General features: G+C 37.5%; 1 protein-coding gene across 2 annotated transcripts in view; it reads left to right on the forward strand.

Annotated features, from left to right (window-relative positions):
- Positions 1–17115: 17115 nt before the first annotated feature.
- Positions 17116–25359, forward strand: part of DOC2A (double C2 domain alpha) — a 1042537-nt gene continuing 1034293 nt past the window's right edge. Inside the window, exon 1 of one of the 2 annotated variants that reach the window (XM_044087933.1) lies at positions 17116–17663. The gene's annotated coding sequence lies outside the window, so the exon portion shown is untranslated. The remainder of the gene's footprint in view (positions 17664–25359) is intronic. The other variant, XM_044087934.1, reaches the window with a different exon arrangement.

The following is a 25359-nucleotide window of genomic DNA, read 5'->3' on the forward strand; positions in this document are numbered from 1 at the left end:
TTAGGGAAAATAATGCAGCATCTTCTGTCCAAAAAGAGTTACTTCCATCAGGTTATGTGGTGTAGAAAGTACCAATACTGGCACTCCTGGCCAGGACAATCCTGTAATTAAAAAAAAAATGATAGAAATGTGGGTTCATTGAGTGTTTTACATAATTCAGACAGAATCTTAGTCTGTGATTCAGCACAGACATAGCTGTGCACCTCGTTCCATTGTACCCTGTACCCAGACGTTAGTGTGTGAATTTAAGAAGGAAGGCCTAAGTGAGCTGCAGCCTGCCATGAAGTGAGTGACTACAACTAAAGTTCATTCATCATCATATGAGAAAGAGGACAAGGGTGAAACATGAATTGGGTGGGCCCCCTAAGGGACTCAATAATGAATTCAATTGGAAGTGTTTGCTTTAAGAACAAAGTAGGTTTAATTGTTTGGTTGATTGTAATTTATGTTTAAATTGCATAAAGGTGAAGCTGTATGGAAGTTTTTTATATTCCAAGAAGGTGGTGACACCGAGGCGCTAGAAGAATAAAACATTGGATTCTATTGTTCATTTGTTTTATTTAAAGTTTCAGTGCATTCCATTTTCCATATTCGGATTTTGTTGTTGTAATAACTGGGTGGGCTAAACAGCCTTATAAAGGCTTATGCACTCCAAACTTAAAGCTTAAAGAATGCATTTGCACTCACCTATCTGATATTAGAAGACAGGTTACTACAAATGCTGTATATAAACATATTAATAAGACTGATGCTACAAGTAAATTTAAGTTTATTGGGTTGGAAATATTATATGAGAATAGAACAGGTGGGAATACAGAGTAGGACACTAAGTACCAAGTATTAATTGATTAATATAATAAAACCAGACTCATGTTCGGGACTGAATAACAAGCTCAGCTTTAAAGTGGTTCTAAAACAAAGACTGTTGTACTAAACATATTTTAAGTGGTTTATTTAAATTTTGTATATGCTTTTCTTTTTATAGTTGCATGTTATGAAATGGTTTATAATGCATTGTGATGATGAAATTATATTTCTGCTATGATAAAATGATTTTTGAATGTTAAATTAATAAACCAATGAAAGTATGTTTTTAAGTCATATAACAAGAATGCTTTTATTTTAAGATGAGGGTAGATGGATGTTTAAGTGTTTTACCTGAAGAAGCATTAACACAAAAGCTGTTTGTTATGCTTGAAAGATTAAATATATTGATATACCCCTGTGGTGATTTGATTCCACTAGTTTCTTGCTTTGAGCTGGGCTCATCTTTATCTGCGGAGTATCCTGGTGTTGTTTGTTTTTTTAAGATCTGGGCACTCTAAGACAGCAAGATTTAAAGAAATTGACAATGCTTTAGAATATATAGAGTTGGTATGAAGTAGCTATGAAGAGAAAAAGTGAGGCACATAAATGGAATTAATTGGTAATCACAAGATGCTTTATACTAAGATGTAAGGATAACAGGGCAAAGTAGCCAAGTGGGCCTGAGAAGAACCAAGATGATACAGAGAAAAATATACTCCAAAGCCAACAAAAGACAGCCATACAGGATAGAATAATAACCTAGATCACACTGATACATTACAAGGTGGGAAGACAGTATACACAATATATTTGGTTCTAGTGGCATTCATCTAGTATACACAACATAGTTTGAGGTTTAACAGGGTGATTTAAGAAGATGGGAAAGTAAATGTGATGTTTTTGAATACATGTTTGAAGACATGAATGTACCGCAGGTTATGTGAAGTCAATAAGAAATCAGTTACAGTGCAGATAACTGCATAATCAAATCTAATCTTTAATCAACTGAACTTTGCTCACTAACATAAGTAGTGGAACATCCTCTTTTGCTGATGGTGACACAGGTTCCATGCAGAGGGCCTGGGATTGTTAGGATCTAGTGACTAATGGCCTGCTCTCCAAATACAGTGCAAGAGGAGGGTTAGAGAGAACATCTCTGGGACCTTCCATTTATTGCAGGGTGTAGATTGCTGACAACAAACTAGTAACCTGCAGTGACTGAAAGGTGTCAGTAAGTAGAAGCACATTCTAGTGACTACCTTGATGTGCCACAATTTCAGTGTGTGTGTGTGAGTGCATGTGTGTGTGTGTGTGTGTGTGTGTGTGTGTGTGTGTGTGTGTGTGTGTGTGTGTGTGTTTGTTGTTTTATGACAGACATGGCTATAGCATTACAAAAAAGTGTGACATCTTCAGTGACACACCTCACAGATGTTATTCCTGAAATGGAGAATGATTTGATACTATGAGTTAAAAAAGCAAGTTACCTCGAGGCTATGAGTTCAGAAGGGTGGACTAAATAAATGTCATATATTTTTCTTGTTTGCCTCCAATCCATCAAACCTGAATAGTCCAACTTTGATCTTGTCCCTTGATTCTCAGATGCAGTAGTAAGGCATTCCCTTCTACTGAAAAGCTGCTTCCTGGACACACCAGTCTTCATTTAAGGTCATCCTTACTCCTCCCTTAAATCTATTTCTGCTCAAGATTCACAGCAAAGTCTTCCATTCCTGAAAACTTTTTTTCTTCCAAAAAATGTCTCTTCACTTACCCTTGTTAGGTGTTTAAAAGATATTCTCACACTCCTGTTTAATGTGCTTAATTAAGGACGTAAGTTATTAAGTTCCTCTAGCCTTGTGTTGAAGAGAAATAAATCACCTGCACGCCCTGCCTTGCTCATCTCACCAGAAGCACAGTCTTTATGGCGAACCACAGGGTTCTGCACAGAAATACAGCACGCAAAGAGATGCTGGAGTCCCATGAAATAGAAACAGTATTGTTTCATTACAAAGGAAACAACGAGCAGCCTGAACTACAGATCAACCTGATGCAAAGTTTCTTATAAGTACAAATACAGCATTTGCTTTGCTGGTCCATAGCCAATTAATTCTATGAGATTTACAGTAGTAAAACGTGTCATAATTTAGACGTAACCAGGAAATCATAAAGGAAAGGGGAGAGGCTGAGGCAGATAGGATAGAAAAAATGAATAATAAAGGAAAGTGTACAAAAATGAGGAAGATGCTATGAAGTCAGTAACTTCAAATTTAATAAACCTGTAATAAACTCTAAACCAACATAGGTCAGTAAAGGGCATCTTAAAAATCAATATTGGGATTAGTTATACGTTCAACAGTAGTCTATTAAGCTGAATCAATTGCTTAATTGCAGTTTTCATTTTACCTTGCTAAGAGACACACGCTGTCAAAATAAATGTATTTTGTTAATCTTTGAATTGAACTGGCAGAAAGACTACAATGTAAACCAAGAAAAGAAAGCATGCATGTACAGCTGTGTGCATGTATGTGTGCACGCGCACAAATGCGTGTGTATGTGTGTATGTGTGTGTGTGTGTGTGTGTGTGTGTGTGTGTGTGTATGTGTGTGTGCGCACATGTGCATGCGCGTGACTAAGGAAAAGATTTACTATGCATATCAATGTTCAGACTACAAGTCTTAAAACATGCCAGAAACGGAGATTTGTGCAGAAACAACTTGTTCGAAATTTAAAACATGGAGTGGGAATATGAAGAAATCTTTCCATCCAGTAAGCTCTCCATTTACCCATAAATGTGAAAGATATTCTACCAGGATGCCCACATATACCTTATCTAATTTTCTTTTCTGTGCATCTGGTATCCCCTTTCCACATGTCCTCATATCACAGTTGCATCATTCTCATCTCCAACTGGTCTTTTCATTCAAGCACATCCTGGTGTGGCATGACCTGAGAGCACTAACATTCCATTAGCCCTGACATCTATGGTGAGAGGGATTCTCTTTATCTTCAGTGTCCTTTACTTGAATGGAGGATGGTGAACAGAGCATGTTTGTAACTTTAAGAAGCATTTCAAAGTGAGGGCATGTGCGTATAAATGTTGAGCATGTGCAGAAAGCAGTGCCATTTTGAGTGAACAGCCAGAGTGTTAACATGTATAAGGGTGATAGTCAGTCTGTTTATAAGTTTATCTAAGTTTAAGTTACTAAGCCTCATTACTGATGTGTTTGCATATAACAAAGCTGTTTGAACCGAACCCACAACTGTTCATCTGTTTTATCTTGACCGGATGAGCGACATGGTGTCAGAAGTGGGATATCTGAACAACATGGTGTTAGAACTACCATGCCTGAACTACATGGTACCAGAAGTGACATTTTTGAATGACACGGTGTTGGAAGTCTCATCCCAACCTTCTCAAATGATTGAAAGGTTCAGAAACAAATTTAAGGTAATAAAAAGCTTGCATAAATGATTTTGTAAAGAAAACAATAAGAGGCATTCACAAACCACAAAATGCATTATTAATCAAACGCAAAGCACAAAATGTATTATTAATCAAAAGAAATGCAAAAAATGCATTATTGATTAAACAAAAATTTCAAAACCATGATATTTTATAAAGTTATTTGAAATACTTATGAGGCCGTTCAGAACTACCTCTGATTTGTATAACGAGCATGTTAAAAGTAAAAAGAGTACAAGAAAAGTATAACATGCATGATAAAGGTAAAAAAATCATAATGAGTACAATAAAAAGGGCAAAGTAAACATGGGAAAGCAAAGCGGCTGGATTTTTTTAAGTAAACGACTACAATTTTTGATATGAGCTACAATTTTGCATTGACTAAAACTATTCAGAGTATAACTAGAGTTGCTCAAAGTATCTCAGAGTCTGTAAAATGTTTGCAGTGTGTGCTTTATTACAGTACAATTATTTTGAAGAGTTTGAGAAGTACAGTTATTTTGCAAAGTGCAATAATTTCAAAGTGTTTCTTATACTGTACAGAGTTATTTTGCAAGTACAGTCATTTTGAAAAGTTTCTTGTGCTGTGTACAATTCATTCACAAAGTGCAGTCATTTCAAAATATTTCTTACACTGATAAGTCTGGTTTCACAAAGTACAGTGATTTCAAAGTATTCTTGTACTACAGAAACTTATTTTGTGAAGTGTAGTTATTTTAAAGAGCCTATTGTGCTGTTGAGAATAATTACAAGCTTCTGGCATAAATTTCTGATGTATATGTGTGTATGGTCGTACATAATTCCAAGAGTCTTTGTTACTGTCTGTGGGCATGGCAGAGGCATTTTGCAGACCCATTCCACTTGTGTTTGATCATAATATTGCAGAGAACTGGAGAGTATTTGAGCAGGAATATGATATTTTCATACAAGCAGCTTTTTCTGACAAAGATGTATGTACAAGGGTATTTATTCTACTTAATCTAGCGGGGTCAGAAACAATTGAAAGAGAAAGTTCATTTGTGTATGCAGCAGCAGTATATGCAGGAGAAGGGGAAAACCACCATACTGTTGTACAAGCTGAATCAAGGGAGGACCATGAGTGCTTGAAATGTAAATTTAGAGAAATGTGTAACACCCAGACAAATGTTACATTGCAGAGGCAGTTATTTTACACAAGAGATCAAAAGCCAGGAGAAACTTTTGCAGCATACATTGCTGACTTGTGAAACAAAGCTAAAACATGTAGAATTGGTGATTTGAAAGATGAGCTGATAAAAGACAGGCTTGTATGTGGTGTTAATAATGCCGTGGTGAGAAAGATTTTGCTTTGAGACAGTGATTTAATGTTGAGCAAAGTCACAGAGATTTGTCAAATACACAAGCTTACAGAAAGGCACACAAATATGCTTGCAAGTGATAGGAGCATAGTTTCAGCAGCTTCTAGGGCAAATGTAGACAGCATGCAGCACATGGCTAACAGAAACAGGCCCAAGCACATGGCAGCTGAAGCTCCTGTGGGATTTCCAGGGTGAGCCCATACCTTTCCAGCAAGTTCTAAGACTAGCTCAGCAAAACGGACATGCTCAGTGCAGCATGTGTGAGTCAGCAAAACCTAAGTCAAGTCTCATTGTTAACTGTCATAATTGTGTTGCCAATCACAAGTCCAAAAGAGAAAAATGCTTAGCATTTGGTCAGCAATGCCATAAGTGTAAAAAACGTAACCACGTTCAAAAGCTTTGTAAATCAAGCAAGTCTCATTCATTTATTAAGAAAGGTCACTCAAAAAAGTAAGTTGATCATACAGAAATCTGCAACTCTACTTTCTATGTAGATGGTGTATCAATGGCTGGTGAAAAGGTTAAAGCAGTAGATCTGCTGGCAAAAAACAAACTGTTTTGTACTGTCCTGATTAATGGTAAACCCACAGACCTCAAAGTGGACACTGATTCAAAGTGTAATGTTATATCAGCAGAAACATTTGCTAGAGTAAGAGCTGGTGAACAACTTAAATTGGCCAATTTTGCGAAGCTTGTTGTTTATGGAGGTGAAGAGATTCAAATCAAAGGCTCAGTAGTGCTTCCATGCTATTCAGCTGGGAACAGTTACAGCTTGTAATTTTATGTAGTCAAAAGACCTGTGCAATCATTATTACATCTCAGAGATAGTTTAAGAATGAAACTGCTTTCTTTTACCAAAGAAGTCCATCATGTAAGCACATGTCCTAGTTCCAGTTTCACAGCTGCTATTTTCTCAGAGTATGCTGATGTTTTTGAGGACAAGCTAGGTAAACTTCCAGTTGTATACTCCATGAAATTAGACCCAGAGGTCAGGCCAGTGGTTAGACCAGTGAGAAGAGTCCCAATAGCTATGCAGGACAGAGTCAAAGTCCAGTTAGATAAAATGGTGCAGCAAGGTGTAATTTGTCCAGTTACAGAACCAACTGAATGGGTGTCTTCCATGGTAGTTGCTCATAACAAAAGCTCAGATGAAATCGTAATATGTAGTAACCCAAGAGACTTAAACAAAGCATTACAGAGACCCCACCATCCTATGCGCACAGTTAAGAAAGCTGTTACCTCATGCCAAATCCCACTGTTTTTTTCTGTTTTAGATGCAAAGAGTTCATTTTGGCAAGTAATGCTTGATCACAAATCTTCACTAATGGCTATATTCAGCACACCATTTGGTAGATATAGATTTCTCAGAATGCCTTTTGGAATAAATTCTGCCAGCTAAGTGTTTCAGTGTGCAATGGAGCTAATTTTTTCAGGCTATCAGTGTGCTATAACAGTAAATTATTTACTAGATGGAGGCAATGGACAAGCAGAGCATGACAGAAACCTCAGGAAAGTTATGGAAAGAGCACATGAAGTGAATATAAAGCTCAATCCTCTGAAATGCAAATTCAGACTACCAGAAGTTACTTATGTAGGTCATTTATTTACCAGTTAAGGTTTATGACCAGATCCTTCCAAACAAACAGCTATTCTTGAGATGCCAGCTCCAGAAAATGTCCAAGCCTTTACAGCATTTTGTTGGTATGGTTAACTATTTGAGCAAGTTTATACCAGACCTCAGTGAATTATCAGTGCCCATAAAAGAGCTGGCATGCAAAAATTTTACCTGGTCATGGTTGGAACAACACCAGAGAGAATTTGATGACCTGAAACAGAAAATTGCCAGTCCACCTACATTATGATACTATGATATCCACAAACCAGTAATTCTTTCCTGTGATGCTTCAAAGTTCTGTCTTGGTGCCGTTATTCTTCAAGAGAGCAGATCAGTAGCCTATGCATCTAGAACTCTTACCCAAACTGAGATGCAGTATGCTCAAATTGAGAAGGAACTTTTGGCAATTCTGTTCACAAGTTCAAAATTCCATGATAATATTTATGGCCGAGCTATCCAGATTGAGACTGATCATCAACCTCTACTCACTATTTTAAAGAAGTCAATGCATATAGCTCCAGCAAGACTACAAATAATGATGTTCAGATTACAAAAGTACAACTTCAAAATGGTCTATATAAAAAGCAAACTTCTTTATCTGGCTTTTAACTTATCCGGATCGCCCAGAAATACCACAGAAAAGCTTGATGTGAGAGTTTTGACTTCGATGCCATGGAAGTGAGTCATTTTTCTACCAGAAGACTTGATGAGCTAAGAGATTATACAAAGACTGATATAATTTTACAAAAGCTCAACCACTTCATTAATTTTGGATGGCCATCAAAGCAATGTTGTGTACCAACAGAAGTGCAACCTTATTTTCCTTACAGAGATGAGATGTTGATGGAAGATGGTATCATTTTCAAAGGTCCTAAAGTTGTTGTTCCTACTTCCTTACAACATGAGTATATCCAGATTTTGCATCGTAGCCACCCAAGTCCGGAAGCTACCAAAAGAAGGGGATAGGACTAGTATTTTGGCCTTCTCTGTCAAAAGATATTGATAAAGTACTTTCATCTTGCTCAGTATGCAATAGTACTAAACCGCATTTGCTAAAAGAGCCACTTCAGCTAAACCAGATTCCTGAACTACCTTGGTCGCCAGTAACCAATGACATATTCGAGTGGAATAGTTGACATTACTTAGTGTTGGTAGACTCTTATGCAAATTGGTTTGAGATTGATCTGCTACCTAACCTAACATCCAGTACTGTCATTACTAAGTTGAATAATCATTTCTCAATCCATGGTAGTCCACAGAAAGTTATTTTTGACAACTGTGCCCAGTTTACCAGTTAGCTATTTCAGAAATTTGAAAAAGAGTGGGACTTTATCCTTGTTACCAGTAGTCCTGAGTCAGTGAGAGGTATATGTGCCGAGCCACAGTCAAACGGTCTAGCTGAACAAGCAGAACAAAGTGCAAAGCAATTACTAGAGAGGTCAATGCATGACAATACCGATGTTTTCTTAATTTGCTTAATCTCAGAAATATACCTCGTGACAATTTACTTGTCTCACCTGCTGAGCGACTTCTGTCTAGGCAAACCAGGACAATCTTGCCTATCAGTTCCAGTTTGTTGGTGCCAAATGCTGAAAACACCAGAGCAATCAAAGCCCAGCTATTCAAAAAGCATTCATTTCAGAAGTCCAGCTATGATAAAATGAGCAGATTTATTTGTCCATTGAAAGAAAGAGAGATAATAGGGATGCACACAGCGGAAGGTTTTGATCGAATTGGTCAAGCGAGAGGTATATGTGCCGAGCCAAGATCTTACTTAGTGGAATCTGAGGGTACAGAATACAGAAGAAACTGCAGGCATCTTCTTCTGGTGTCTGAATCAATATCACAGAATCATATCTGTGATACAGACTCTAGATCTCAGAGCAATCCAGACCATGTTCCTGTTGAAGGACATGTCTCAGTACCTATTCCCATTCCTGATGATGTCCCAGATGTGCCTGAGGTTGAACATTCATTAAAGACAGTCCCTGTTGTTAAACCCAGTCCTAGTTTTTATGTCACACAATCAGGTCATATTTCCAGACCTAGTGTAAAATACTCAGCAACTTGGACATGATTGTTTCACTTGTTATTAGTTCTGTATAATTGCATGTCGAAGGATTATTTCTGTACAATTGCATGTTGATAATTGTTGTCTTTATTACTGTGCATGACTTATTTCTCAAAGAGGGAGGATGTAGAACAGAGTGTGTGTTGTAACTTTAAGAAGCATTTCAATGTGAGGGCACGTGCATATAAATCGAAAGCACGTGCAGGCAGCAGTGCCATTTTGAGTGAACAGCCAGAGTGTTAACATGTATGAGTGCGGTAGTCAGTCTGTTTATAAGTGAATTTAAGTTTAAACTGCTAAGCCTCAATCCTGATGTGTTTGTATATAATAAAGCTGTTTGAACCGAACCTACAACTTTTCATCTATTTTATCCTGACTGGACAAGTGACAGGTACTACATGGCATGCAATATAGTAATTAGGTATGTTCCCAAAGACATTCTCCCTCGGCAGCAAAGTCGTTCTTACCCACAAACTGGAAAGTAATAAGTTCACTTTTGCCTGGAGTGAGCCCCATGCTTAAATCAGCTACTGCTTCTGGGGCAGAACTATACTATACTACTCTCCCCCACCCTTCACCAGTCAGCCAGCTACTCAGTCTTTCCTGCTACATTCGGCCCTCTGATACCCAAACTGCCCATCCTATCCAAGCCACTAGTGCAAGAGGCAGGCACTATACCCCATCAGCATCAGGCTGACCTCTCTTAAAGCCTTCAACAGTAAAGCAGCTTTTAAAATGTAAACAATTCACATCTTAACTGCCTGCAAATTCAAAAGTGTGCCGCTGCACAGCATATAGCTGTCTGCATGAATATCTAGTTATAGAAATGAGGCCCTGTACAATTAGCATAAATGAAACTGCACAACCAGGTTATGGCTTCATTTCTCAGCAGTTAGAAATTAATTTAAATGAATTTCTTTAGGTTAATAAAAAAAACTTTGAAATGTAAAAAACTTTATTAGAAGGCTAAGAATGAGCTGCTGAAAGCTTTGATCCAACACGTGTTTCTTTTCTTTCTGTAGTAGGATCGGCAGGTCTGAGCCCATGGTAACTCTTGTCTCCACCAGAGAGTTTTCCTGCAGAGATGGGTTGCACTTATGGCTGGAGGGCCAAAGCACCAAGAACTGTGGAATGTGTACTTTAAATGGGCTCTGGGTCTGCCCTTTTCTTTTTACTACAATATGAGCACTATGGTTGCAGAATTACAACCTCCAACACTAGTAATATGCTTTATCCTAGAATGACTGATAAGAAAGCTTATCCTCCAAGTACAAAACTAATAAATGACAAAAGCAGGCTGCGTCCCATCAAATGATAGGTTTGGTTATGTCATACTTTACGTTAAGGAGGCTTCATTTGGCAGCAAATTGGGAAAGGTGGAACAGGAGCTTAAGATAAGGTGTCAGGATAAAGGGACCAATACCTGGGGGTGAGGTATATAAACTTGATAAAATGCAATTAAAATTTTACCAGATATATGGCTCACTTGACAGAAGTAGGCAATTATCCTGCACTGCTGGTGACATGAGTTTGATTAACATCTCAAATAACCTGTCAGGAGAGGAGTATTTGATGGTTAGCAGTCAACATTGCTTTCTCTTGAGAAAAAGGAGTAGAAAATATTTCTACCCAGCATCCCACTGTTTGAGATCCAGACAGGAAGAGTGAAAGTGTTTTACTTGTATTATACATACAAGTACAGTGGAAACTTGCAAATAGTAGCATCCCAGCAGATGTCGCACACTGCACCTTGTGGTATGGGGATGTTAGGTAATGTGAAAACACCACTTGTGGCCTGCAGAGAGTCTGCTCCAATTTCAAGCCACATAGCCTTACACCTTCCCCACTGAGGGTTTACACAACCTCAATAAGACTGAAATAATGAGAAGTCAAAAAATAAAACGAGACCAGAGGATCAAATAAGGTGAGAGGAACCATCAACAAACACAGATCTCCACTGCAAATAAGTAGAGTTAATTATCCAAACTAATTTGGACTTGGGGTAGTTTGATAATCAGACTGTTCAGATAATCAATGATATAACTGAACCGGATAAAAAATTTCTAAAATCTTGCTTTTTTTTGCATGCAGGAATATACTTTATAACCATTCAGCAATTTCAGTGGACAAAAAAGAATATTTTTCACACATGAGCTGGCTACAAGCTCAAAAAACATGCTCAAGCGAATACCTATAAGGTTTACATATTCAGACTATGAATTTTCCTACCCACAAACTTTGGAAGACTGATTCGGATAACTGACGTTTCAGATAATCGCCTCTCCATTGTACTTCACATCACTTGTTCTAACCACTGCAAATATACTCTCAAAAGCAGTAAAATAATAATATCCCTGTTGCAAATGCTGCTCTGTACCTTGATTTGAAAGCATGTCAGTGTGGCAGAAAATGGGACATTACTGAAAATGAGATACTGTATTCGTTTAAATTAGACTGAGGAAAAAAAAAGTGCTAATTAAGTACTGCACACATTGCTGCCAGCTATGTTATCTACTGTCCATTTTAATTAATTTTCTTATATCATGACCTTTGCCCACTGCTTAGCGTATTTTTTTTGGGGGGTAGTAGTTACACATGTTTAGCAAAGCATAACTCAGATAAAACATACCTCACTCTTCCATACATCGGTAAATGAACAAATAATCACCAATTAGAAAGAAAGAATTCAAATGGCTGTTTATAGCAAAATCTCGCTATTCATCATGTCACCCCAACTTGAACAAAATCCACCTATTAACATTCTACATCTGTGTTCTTCACCTGGCATTGCATTAAAGTATTTAATTGCAGTATGTATGAAGTACATTTCTTTGCTGTCCACTTGCTTCCCTGCAGTTGTAGGTAGTAGCAGGCTTTGATTGTTACCTGGAATTTGAATATTAGCTGAACAACTACACAGAGGCAAGCCTATAACTGCGGCTTACAACTACACAGAGGCAAGCCTCTAACTGCAACCTACAGAAGTACAACTTTTTCTTCCATCTGAGTAAACGGTGTCATTAACAGAACTGGACTTATTGGCTGCATGCACAAATAGCTCATGTCCTGTGCAATCGATCTCTTTATTTATTCGCCAAATAAGGACAGGCTCATGCAAGCACACATCTTCAGAAAAGCATGTTTTGCTTTGCTTTTCCTGCTAAAGGAGTGTGATGCCTTTGATTTAAAATGACAGAGCTGCTCTGATGTTGGCCACCTGCATGACCCAGAGAACGCCAGACCATGAAGCAAACACAGGGAACTAACAGAGAAGTATATGCCATGCGGTGTGCACGGTCATTCTATCCTAACATTCCTGTGAATAATTCATTACAAAAATAAATACTATATAGAAGTAAAAATACTTTTCCAGTCTTTGATTGGCCCATGATTCCAGATAATCTAAATATACCTGGATAACATAAATAATGGTTTTGCACAGTCTTAAGATCTTCGGCATGAGTATGTATGCTCAAGTATGACAGATGTTATTTGACTATTATCAGTTAAATAATCACTTCATTTTTTAAAGCAGCTGTTTTCATTTCTTTTTGCAGACATATGTCTGACTCACAATATGGTAAGCTATCCCCCACCCCTTTTTCTGCTTACCTGACATATATGACTCTTTAGGGTCTTAAAGATGCAACAAAAGACAATGTCACAGGGTGGAACGTGTGTCTCTTTAAAAAAAATAAAGATAATGGTTTGAAGGCAGCATGGTCACAGAGCTCAGAAAGACCCAAGTCTAGCTTGTTTTCATCTTTTTCTTCCTCTAGATATTTAGACACTAACAGCTGTGCTGCACATGTGACTGGAGTCATACAAAACAAACATTGGTAGCAGTGTTGGCACTGTTCTAAGGCTCACAGATACTAATTTCCATTCATGATTACCAAGACAGCACATGCCAGCCCCCACCCCCACTCCAAAAAAAGAGGAGGTAGATGTATGCCAAGCTGAATTCTAAACTTGTGTGAAAACACTGCAAGAAGTAGTCCTAGAACTATGCCGGTGGGCTGGCTTTGATTAAATCAGTGACTCTTGCTAAGGATGGCACAGTTCAGCTGGTAGGCTAGATGCCAGTGGCACTAACAGCTACAGCAGGATGCCACCCCCTTGTCATATGCTGGTATCAGTGTACAATTGCAGAGGACTGTTTATTATGCCAAGTTTTTATATGAGATTTTAAATCAAAGTTGTTTCTCCCAGTATCTGCCATAAGGGCAGAAATGCAGCTAAGGCACTTTACTGTAAATAGTCTGCTTCCTTTAAAAGTAAGCAGTGTGACTTTCCAAAGCATTTCAAAGTGAAATAAGAAAATATTAAATAAATTCAAAACACAAAGAAAAAAATATAGGACTTTATCCGGCTGGTAAATGTCATTTGATTGTGCATATTAGAATTCTAAATAAATGTATGCTTTTTTAGCAGTATTTTCTGGGAATACATTAGAAATTATATTTCAGGCAATAAGTCCCCATCTCCTATACTCACTTTCTACTTATATGTAGCCCAAGTGGAATGGCGGGGGTTAGGCAAGGAACTAAAACATGCTGCTGGGGCAACGTGCAGTACACCTTGTTAACTCTCCAGTAGGCATCTGGATATGTGTGTGTTTGTGTGTATGTGTGTGTGTGTGTGTGTGTGTGTGTGTGTGTGTGTGTGTGTGTGTGTGTGTGCATGCACGCACACATGTGTGTATATCTAAGCCTACCTCTCAACCTCTTAGTGCAAGAAATCTGGACAAAGCCCAACAAAATGAGGGAACAAAGGCCCAAGAATAGGGGCATATTTTAAATATTGCTCTTATAAACTTAGAAAGTTGCTAGAGTAAAAGGGTTTGTTTTAACAGACATTTTCTGAAGGATTTGAAGTCTGAACATGACTTCAGTCCTCAGATCATCCCAGTGATTTGCCAGAAAATTACAAATTTTATGAGGAACAGACCAAAAATATGAGCCAAAAATCTGGACATTCTGGGAAAATCTGGACAGGTGAGAGGTATGTATCTATGACATTTTGAAATTGCTGTTGTTAAGTATTTCAGTATGTACCACAGAGGGAAGGGGGAGAGCGGCATGATACCCATATCCTCACCCATAATAGAAAAAGCAGACTATCTGCTGCTTGTACCCATCTCCTTGGATAGTTCTTTCAGTATTAAGACGTCTTTAAGTCAGGTGGATCTATAGGTAATAAGTCACATAACTTTAAAAGAACCACAACACACACACACACACACACACACACACACACACACACACACACACACACACACACACACACACTCACATCTCTAAATATTTTAAGTCCAGGATTATGCAACCTTATAGGTAAACAGAAACTTCCGCACCTCAGCTGTCCTACTATCTCATTTAAATGAATGCATAACATTCAAATAAAGATTGGAGTCAATTTAACAAAATCAGACAGTCATGTTTTGCTTATACAAGATGTGATATTTAATGTATATCCTACTGGGGTCACTGACATCATAGACAGGTGCAAAACCCATATGCTAGTGGAAACTGCAAAAAAAAAAAAAAAAAAAAAACAAGTGGATTTTCATATCTAATTTTTTCTTCTTCTCAAAAAAAAACGTTGTTTTAGTATGGCTGCTCTGGGGTGCATAATAAAATATATTAGTGTGCTTCTTAGGGCTGTAAGGTCACTTAGTCACTAGCCTCATGTTATGGGATATACGCCTGAGATGATGACTAAACATAGTAAGTATGGTAAATTACAAAGTGTAAGTACTCATGTTTCTGCAGAATGCGAGTGTAACCCTTGATTTACATCACAACAACTTTTATCTGAAAAGGGGGTGTCACTTATTGCAAGTTATGAAAACATGTTCCTGCTACTGCAAGATATGATATGATTGAATAATACAGGTTAGAATAGGATAAGGGAAGGATGGAGAATCTGACTGGCCCATACCATGTATTGTCTTGGCCTCATCCACAATTCTCCCCTAGACAGGAATATATTTCAATGTTTCCTCCTTTGTCTTGTCATCTTTTAATTTCAGATTGTGAATAACCAGATGCAACAAAACCCCTTTAAGGCAGAATGTAAAAGGATTGGTGTGTGTGTGTGTGTGCGTGCGTGCGTGCGTGCATGCGTGTGTGTGTGTGTGTGTGTGTGTGTGTGTGTGTGTGTGTGTGTGTGTGTGTGTGTGTGTGTGTGTGTCTGTGTGTGTGTCTGTGTGTGTGTCTGTGTGTTTTGTATGTGTGTGTGTGTGTGTGTGTGTGTGTGTGTGTGTGTGTGTGTGTGTGTGTGTGTGTGTGTGTGTGTGTGTGTGTGTGTGTGTGTGTGTGTGTGTGTGTGTGTGTGTGTGTGTGTGTGTGTGTGTGTGTGTGTGTGTGTGTGTGTGTGTGTGTGTGTGTGTGTGTGTGTGCGCGTGTGTGTGTGTGTGTGTGTGTGTGTGTGTGTGTGTGTGTGTGAGTGTGTGTTTATAGTTTGAAAAACAGAGAAGATACTTTAAACACATATTATATGAGAAACAGAGACCTAAGGAATATCAACATTAATAGGAAAGGCTTGTCAGTGACACTGCCTCCAAATGATAATATATATTCTATAAGGCAGAGATGAGACAAGAAAATGTTTGATTGATTGATTGATTGATTGATTGATTGATTGATTGATTGATTGATTGATCTTTTGTTGACTGGGTTAATTCCACTAGGCTTTTTATAGGGGAGACCCGAGGTTGTATTTTTACTACTATGATACTCACTTTTATATGGCTAATAAAAGAAAACAGTAGACAGTAGAAACAAAAAAAATTCTGTCCAAATCTGTATGAAAGAGGATATAAGGTTTTAATTATAGTAAAGCTGGGAGAACATGAACAATATCTCTTATAACACTATTTGTGGCTAATGATATTGGCTTGGGGCAGCATGAGATATTAACATGAGGAGATGTTATGCAATATTAAAATCTGCAAGTCTTTCTCCTTATCCTGGCTTTCTATCAATCTTTGTATGCTTATTCTGTATGCCACTTCAGACTTGGTCCACTAACAAAAACTTAATAAAGTGATAAAAGGGTTCTTCTAATGAATTTTATTTTAACTGTAATTGCATTTAATAATGTTGCTGTAATAGGTCAAATAACAGCAATGTTCCATTTTCCTGTGGTGTCACAGAAATGGCAAACTAAAATAAGTTGCTTGTTTTGGGTCTCAGTGACAGGGTACTCAAGCAGAAGACAGCAAAGACTCTGTCAGCTATACAGTTTTCTAGCTCTCTGCATTAACCACAATGCTATAATGCTTCTTGCTATATAAGGTGATGACAGATTTCCTTTTAATACCCAAATGGCAATTTTGTGTGTGTATGCGTGTGTGTGTATGTGCTCACGCGCATGTGTGTATGTGCCCCTAACACTAGACTGTCTTTCTAATATAAGGAGTTGAAACTGGAAAGTAACATGATGTCAGTAGTGAAAGTACTGTAAAAGATGCTTCCGTTCATCCACTCGAGGCACATAACTGATTAAAAGAAATATAACAATAAACTGTGCAGGTAGGAATTGTACATTTCCAGAATGCTACCCATCTGATCCTGCATGAAAGGTTTTCCCTGGGAATTTCCATCTTCTTTCCCTTTATTAATCAGTAGTCATTGTACATATCAGCCCTCTTCCTGCACTTTCTGTCACGGCGTCTGCAAGTTAGATTCATGTGCATGTATCAACGTGTAACAATAGTTTCCTTTACTGGCAGAAATTCAATAAAACAAATTTCTGCAGATGAGATGTGGGGGAGGGACGGGAGCTGTACCTTCAGATAATAACAGACCCTCATACAAGTGCAAAGGAATAGAGAAGCCTTAAAAGCTTCTTAACCCTCACACCATTTTCCTGATCTCTGCCTTTCTTTCTCTCTCTTTCTCTCTTCTCACTGCTTTTCCCATCAGCAGAAAAAGATTGTTACACCACCTCATCTTTTGCACTCTGTCCCTTTTTCTGATTCTGTTTTATTTTATTTTTTCTTTCTTTCCCTCTGTCTCATTTATTCCAATTCCACTTTGATCTTTTTTCTGTCTCTCTCTCTCTCTCTTTTTCCGTCAGACATATACACACAAACACACATTCTCTTTGCTTTTTTCTCTTCTGCTGTCAGCTTTTCTCTCTCTCTATCTCCACCCATCTGCACACCCCTAACAGATACAGTGAGCGAGAGAAGAGGGAGAGGGATAGAAAAAGAGCGTTTTGCAGCACGGAGACCCTTCCAGCACTCCCAGGCATCCCGTGGATCTGCTCATATCTCCTGAATGCTTGTTGCAGTCATATAGGGGAATTATTCTTAAGGCTACTCTGCTTCTGACCTTTTGAGGAATTATTTTAGTACGACTTCAGGTAAGAGAATATATAAATAATGCTTTTTTTATGGTAAACACAAATGCACATTTTCAGGGTTTCAGAATTTTTTCTGTTTGTCTCTGAACTTCTTTAGTGGGCGTAGAGTATTTGTAAATTTCTAGGTTAAGTTTTGTGAGTTTAGAGGCATTTTGTTAAGAGTGTGCCCTTAAGCATTCTGCATCTTGGTTCTGGTTCTGAATCAGACAACCCAAAGAATTCTCATGTTGTTCCCCTCTTTTCAATCTTCTCTGTGTGCTATTAGGTAAACATATTAGTAGGAAGGGTTACAACAGTGGTAAATTAATGGCCCATAGCACAAACTGTAAGCTTTTAGCAGCACAGTGAATCACTCATGAAATATTAGTTCTGATGCACAACATTTTCTTTTGTTTTCATAAAAGGAGAAGACACTTGATGGTTGTTTAGGGCAAGGTTCAGTTTCATTTCATAGTACTATTTTATTTCAGTGTCACTGTTTGTTTAAATTATAATGCTGCACCATTCTAGGAACAAGTAGCTTTCTCCGCCCAGTTAATAAGCCTCAGTTAGTTAAAGACAAGAAAATATTTCCAACTCCCAAGAGGGTGTGTGGACAGTGTTAAATGCTAATAGCCATGCTCTACCTTACCACTGTCCCGCGGTAAGAATTTTAGACATTGTTATCATGGTAGTCAGAGCTTGTGCTACTTTTATCAATCTGCCAGCCTGCAACCGCAAACATGTCAAATTCTATGCCTACCAACTTTCTACAGCATAATGCAGATAGCTTCATCCAGGTTCTTTTTTAAACTTAATTTTTTTTTCATATAAGTATTTTTTATTTATTATTGCAGCTTGTGTTGATGTTTGCTGGAATGTCTGATTTTCATAGTAGTTGTGACTTTTGTGTTTAACCCACGTTTCACCTTTGATTCCTAAAAGCTCCCTTTTACGTGCAAGGTTAAATATACCTCTGTATGTGGCAAGTAGGCGAGATCTAAACTACAAGTAATATGCAACAGTGAGGGATAATAAAAATAATGAGAACTGTAAATAATGACCCTGGCTGCTGGTGGGGTCCATCATGCTTTCTGTCATTTTGGGCTAGGCACTTATAATACATAAAAATATAAAATATAGTCAAAACAGATTTCAGAATAAAGTTACCGCCCATTCTTCTTTTGCAGATCAGTCATGATTTGGGCATTTGTGTCCTGAGAAAAACATGAACAATAGCAAATTCCCCAATATTTTAGGAGAAAGAAAAGACTTCTAACTTCCCCTAAGTAATGCAGAAAATTAACATACTATATCTGAAACACTTTAATATGATATGCAATAATGCAAACAAGTGCAATTGTGCAACAGTGTACCATTTCTTTGGTAATAAAGTGAAAACATGTCTTTTCCATTGGTTGAAGTCATTTTCGATCCTGCAAAAATTGTTTACATAAGAAATGGACCACTGTGAACATCTCATAAGATGGCAACCCAGGTCAAGCCTGGCTCTAATAGGTTAGATGGCCAATAGGGACAGAAGCAATCAAGACCCATTACCATACATACCAAGGAAAAGATGTGAGTACACAAGACCCATTACCATATATACCAAGGAAAAGATGTGAGTACACAAGACCCATTACCATACATACCAAGGAAAAGATGTGAGTACACAAGACACATCAGTGTTATACAAGAAAGATATGCATGTGCGTGTCTGCGCTCACGTCTGTTTGTCTGCATGAGTGTGCCTGCGTGCATGTGTATATATCTTTTCAAATTATGCAGACTGTCATCACATTAACAACTGGGATTTAATTCACATACAGAAGCCTTGAATAAATTATGAAGGTTCAAGTAATAGCAACCCACATGCTGTGAGTCAGACCATTATATGCATGGTTTATGCAACAAAATTTTACCGGTTTATACTTTTAAATTTAGGGCATGATCTTACAGTTTTTCCTTCATTAATTCAGTGTTTAAGTTGCCTTTAATTAAATTTGCAACAGTTTCATATATGTGATGTTATCAGTAATTGTGGAAGATAGTACCTGTTATATTAATGTTTTCTTTGCAAGTAGAGCCTTGAATATTAAGTATATTTGTACATGTTATATAAAACATAAAAAAAAAATTCTGACAGAGATAGCACCCATCTGTTTAGAATCTTCCAGTATCAGAGTAATTTCCTGTAATAACAGAACCTTGCCAAAAATACATTAGTCTCCATTAAAGATATGAATATTTAAAAATATTGATTTTTTTTTATTTAGAAAAAAAATATATGACAATAGTAAGACCTACACAAATGGTTGGTTGTATAAAATGAAAGCAAACAATCTAAGCTGGGGTGCAGTTTACATTGTGCACAAGAAACCGTAACATCCCTCAGTGTGATATCGGTATTATCCGTAATTCTCATTTGACAACATTCTGTGACCACACAAACACTACAATTATTTCTAACTTTAAATGTACCATAGATATGAAGTACAGAGTCCCAAAAACAATATTAAGGTATGGCACGCCTCATGCTCAGTCCATTGAACCGTACAGTTTTAAATGCCTTTCCCTTCACTGACCCTGTATCGGCAATAGACTATGGAAGTTAAATCAACTTCTGCATTTTAAAATAAAAAGCTCCAACAGAGTACAGATACCTACCTGCATTCTTCATGCTTCAAAAGATGTTTCAGATGTCAAGAAATATTTAGGTTTTCAAATCCCTTAGTAAGTAAAAACAATCCTACATAAAGACCAGGCAGAGAAAAATGCAAATAAAGCTATGGGATCCTCTAAGTAACAAAGAAATGGCAGAGAGACTGAAAAAAAGGAATGCTAGATTTAAAAGATGCAAAGGCAAGTTAGCTCTGCAACATACATACATAAAAATTGGTAACCTAGAAGCAGAAATGTGTAAAGAGACTTTTTTAACAATATATTGAGCATCACTACTGCACTGCTTACAGTAGAAATATCCACAGTTTTAGAGCAAAATAAAAAGTACACTTGGGTTTTAGCAAGACCATTTAATGTGGCACTATTCAAAGGTTAGTGAATGAATTTAAAAGTCTTGAGTGGGTTCTAGGGGGGCAATGTAGGTAAAACAGTGTCTAGGCAGAAAGGCCACCAATAATCACAGTAAATGAGAAAAAGATTTTATATATATATATATTATATATATATATATATATATATATATATATATTATATATATATTTCATTTTAGCAACTGGTTAAGTCGGCTGGCCATCAGGCCATTAGACCCTTTCAGCTATGGCCCAGTGCTCATATAGCCAAGGATACAATGAACAGAAACAGAGTTAAAGCAGGCATTATTACAAAAGATAACTACATAATAAAATAAATGCTTAAGAGTTAAAAGGGAATAATAATGTATACTCATTAGAGTTTTACAAGTAAAAACAGAGTAACATTTATGTGCAGGAGGGCGATAAACAATGCAAATCACATGAGTGCAACTACAAGAAACTAGCAGACTGTTACCAGTGGGGTGACACAGAGGTCAGTACCAGGGCTGATCCTTTCCCTTTCTATATAACTGATAATTTACAAGGTCCAGAAGGAAAAGATGCGTGTTTGCTGTAAACACAAAGAGACACATTTCGATTGCTCCATGTCAAGGTACAAAAAGAATAAGAATGGAACGGAAAACTGAAGGAATAGAATGAAATGCAGCAGCTTAAATTTTCTATGAAAAGAAAATGCTAATTAATGCATCTAAAAAGCAACAGCCTGTGAAAGGAATGCATAGCTTGAAGGAAGCATCTGAATCAACGCATATGGAGAGGGCTGAGATGTACTCACATGAGATAATGCAGAGGTAAGCAAGGCAATGTGACAGAGCATCAGATGGGACTAGAAGGATACTAGGATACACTGCAAGAGCTTTCACTAGGAAAAATTAAATGTTATTAGTCCTCTGTATATCCAGACGGAGAGATCTCATTCAGAGGGCTAGCTGCAAACCTTATCCTCATAATGACAAGAGACAGGACTGTGGCAATTCTGACGAAGGCAACACAAATGCTGCAAAGGGGTTTGTCAGAAATCATATGAAAAGGGATTGGAATAGTATAATATGTAAAATCTTGAAGTAAGGATATAGGCATATGACAGAAAGTTTAACCACCTCAAATGAATCCACAAAATTTAATGTGATAACATTTTCGAACAAAGAAATATAGGAAGGACAAAAACATTGTTTATTAATCAGGATAAAGCATTAATCTACATGGACCCATTTCAGGCTCCGGCTCAGGAATACTGCCTGGTTAAATGATATGATGAGAGTAACATAGTAAGTACATGGAGGCAGTGGGATGCTGTAGGATTCAGGTATGTCTTCCATAGTCTTTAACTTCTGTGTTAAGATAAATGAGGATGGCTCGGGCAAGATACAATTACATTTTTCACAGTAAGGGTAGTAGAGGACTGGAAAGTCTTCCTGAAGTGGATACGAGGTCAAAAACTATCAATGAATTCAAGAATTCTTGATTCAGGCATAAGTCAATTCTAATGCGCTGTGAAAAGGGTGCACTTTACAGTCAAGATGTACCAAGTGGTCCTCACCTGTTGTTATACCTGTGTGTGTGTCTTACCTGCTGAGACTAAGGAGAAGCAAGAAGCATCTCCCACAGCAGTCTATAAATAGGGAAAGTTAGGGAATGACGTGATAGGAATACAATCATGCATTAGCTATAGCCCTTATATTAGTTGGAATGAGGAACGGGTCTCTCAAAAAGTTGTTGGGCTAAAGGAAGTCTACAAATAAACATTTGAATGACATCATAAACCATACAACTGGAAGCTGTGGGAATCAAAACTGAGTTTGAGGTGTAGCCTGTTCAATGCTCATTTTTGCGATCATTAAGATCTCAGAGAGTGCAAGGAGAAGCCGCTGGAATTAAACCCAAATCTAGAGAAAACAGCCCATTCATATAATAATATGTAATTCTGCAGTCAACAAATTCAAAAATTTAGTAGTAGGCATCTAAGGGGTTCCACATGTAACGACATGTCATAATATCCTTAATACTGATCTAATCAAGTCCATCAAGAAAAAAGAGCACTGCAGAAAGAAAATCATATGTTGAAAGATCACATGAGCCATTTGAACCCCACTGACCTCATGGATGACAGTAAGGCTTACCACTGAACGACACACTCACAACCCACAAGAGAGGAGGCAAACTGTCAGGACTTTCTGAAAGGAAAGTGGGCTGTGCCATAAAATTGAGACATGTCACCCCTCACCCTACAATGACAGTACCCTTCCTCAGATTGATTCAAAGAACCTTTTCCAACTGTGACTGCAGAATGAAGAAGTTACAAATAATATAGATTTAAACAGTAAATAAGAGACTAAATGACAGCATTCTGTGAGTACAGCATTAGAATACTTGACAACTGTCCTTAAGTTAAACACAAATGGTCATTACTAGGGTTTCAGAGTTAGCTCTGACTGCCAGAATTTATATTACTTATAATGTCAGCATGAAAGGCTTACTTCATTATCAGAAGCACAATCTACATTACAGTAAGTGCTGTTTTTTTTGTCCCATTTTGGGATCCATGTTTTCCATAACAAAACTGATTCCATAAATTTGATCGCAGCTAAAAACATATGCAATTATTTAAGTGAAAAGTTACTTTCCAGTCTCCTCATGATCACAGATGTTCAAGCATGATGCAGAAAATAGGAACACATTTAGGTTCATAGGTGTTTACTAGGCGGACGACCACCAGGGCCTTTTAAGGCCTTTTGCCGTGTGTGAGATACTAAACTTAAAAATGTCTTCCGCTCATTTTCTTTTCATCCAGTTAGATAAACTGAAACATGCACAGCCTACTGTCTGTAGCAGCAGCAGTTAGTTTAGATACAGTGACAACAGGATTGCTCATACTGAATGAGAGTGGGGGTCCCAAACAAGAAAAATGACACGATGCATCTTATAAATATTCTGGCCACAGAATATATGACGGTGTTAAAGTTTTTAAGTTTGGGTCATCAAAACTATTTCTGAAACCTCAAGACAGTGTAACTTAAGGTAAGCCAACTGCATATCCTGAAACTGTACTCAACGCCTTTTCCTTTAAAATAAAAGTAAATACAAATAAAGTACAATTGAGATGAACAAAAGCAGGAATTTCCTCAATTAATCTGTAACAACACACATACCCATTCTATGGTGCACTGATTATCCCCAAAGATAAGCACTGTGGATCCACAACCATGCAGTAGGCACTGCAGTCTACCATTCACATACATGTCCCCCTTCACCCAAGAACAAGCACCCAACACCACATGCACCATAAGTGTGCCACACATATGTGCTAGGGGAATCCTCAACAAGGGCCAGAGATATGCAGTGGTTTTAGTGTCGTTGAACTGTCTCCAGGAGCATAAGGAAATCACCAAGAATGTCTTCTGTAAAACCCTCAAGAGGTATCTTGAGTATTACTGTCAAGGATATGTAGTAGTTATCCTTAATGAGACAAAATCATAAAGTTGTTACACACAGGTCATACAGAGAGTATTTATGATATCTAACCACATCACAAGAAAGGTATGCTGTGGTCACCCTGTACATGGACCTCAAAGGCATATAGTGAAGATTCTGAAGGTGTGCCCACCTCCTACAAGGACATGCAGTATGGACTCTGAATACTTCCTTTCACAGAAATGCAGCAGAAATTGACATAAACACATCCTCCATAAAATACACAGTAGGCATTATAAAATATTCCATCTTCCCTTCCATGCGGTATATGACACCATGAAAATGCATCTCAAATAACACATAACAAATAACAATAACAGAAATGCAGAAATATACATACATATCCTCAAAAGCCAAACATCAGACATACTTTAAAGATTATGTACAGTTACTTGTTTTATCTTGTAAATTGACGTTATTTTCCATAGCACCATTAAAGTGACCTATCTGCAGCTAATACTGACTTTGACATCATAGTTAAAATATAATAAACAACTAAAAAATAAAATTTTTTTTATCATTGTTAAAATAAACTGAAAATGTAATTAAAGATATACTGTACCATGGTGTTTTACCAAATTGCAGCTACTTGCTGCGTATTACCATACTAGGTCAGCTGATATCATCATTCAGTGTGTTGCAATTTTGCACTAATAGTACCTGAAGGCCATAGTGGGTTCTGATTGTATGCCCATACAGGACCTGAAACTGTCCAGAGGACATTTGACACAGTATCTGCTAAACATGGAAAGCAGTCATATTAGGAGCAGTGAGTTTACATTATTTATTCCTGTCTCTGTATGATGGTTGTATCTACAGTGTTGTTTCAACTCATTAAACTGCAAGAGTTAAGGCCTACAGAACTGGAAGGTGCTGTACAGCCTTGATGCTATACATGGGATCAAAAACCATGTCATTTAAAGTTGCTTACAATTATTTCTTCTCTCCTTGCATATGAAGTGACACCATTACAACTTGAATCACAATGATGCATCATATCTATATAAACAGTCAAATCTCCAGAGTGGTGTACATCAGAGAGAAATGCCATCAAACAAAAATATTAGAATAATCTATCCAAATAATGTTGCTTTTTCCCCCAATCCCTTTGATGAGCATTTCATTGATTACTCCTGGTCTCCTGGTAAACCCATTTATTCTTCAAGGTGAGAACATTATTCCCTGGG

This window comes from Protopterus annectens, chromosome 11.part0, assembly GCF_019279795.1.
Source record: "Protopterus annectens isolate FY-2018-M chromosome 11.part0, PAN1.0, whole genome shotgun sequence".
NCBI classification, from domain to species: Eukaryota; Metazoa; Chordata; order Ceratodontiformes; family Protopteridae; genus Protopterus; species Protopterus annectens.